The sequence below is a fragment of the Zeus faber genome, assembly GCF_960531495.2.
Source record: "Zeus faber genome assembly, chromosome: 14".
Classification (NCBI taxonomy): domain Eukaryota; kingdom Metazoa; phylum Chordata; class Actinopteri; order Zeiformes; family Zeidae; genus Zeus; species Zeus faber.
Genome location: NC_137200.1, coordinates 21,677,908 through 21,678,452, shown reverse-complemented (window position 1 = coordinate 21,678,452; position 545 = coordinate 21,677,908).

Genomic DNA, 545 nt, shown 5'->3' with positions numbered 1-545 from the left:
AAATCCCAGCATGGAGGGGCACATAAATTCAACAGATAATGGAATGTTGCAACATCCAAAAACAAGGTTGATTCATTCAATGAAATATGGGCTGGTTTTATAATTGACATAACTCCATCCATCAATACTTGAGTCTTCTTAAGTTGGGGCGATGGTGTTTCACGCTCCTGGTTTACATCCTTACATCCTGGTTACATCCATCCCTTTTCTGCTTCATCTACTGCCATAACTATGACAGGAAGGGGCCACGTGACCAATTGCTGTTCCAGTTTTCCTGGACTGAATTAACTCTGTTTTGTAAATACATGTTGTCATCCGACGTTTCTATGTTCATGTTTTTCCAGGCACATGCCGTTGTTTGTCGCCATGTTCATTCGTCTCACCCGCGGTGATTCTCTCCGTCTTGGAGAAGTAATGATGATTAGTTGTTTATAGACCAAAACATGGTTAGATGGTTCTCCAAAGGAGGGGGATTTGTGGTGGTTCTGTGTAACAAAAAACTGTGCTTTGGTCATCTCACAGGTGGTCCACAGGACCATAGAGTA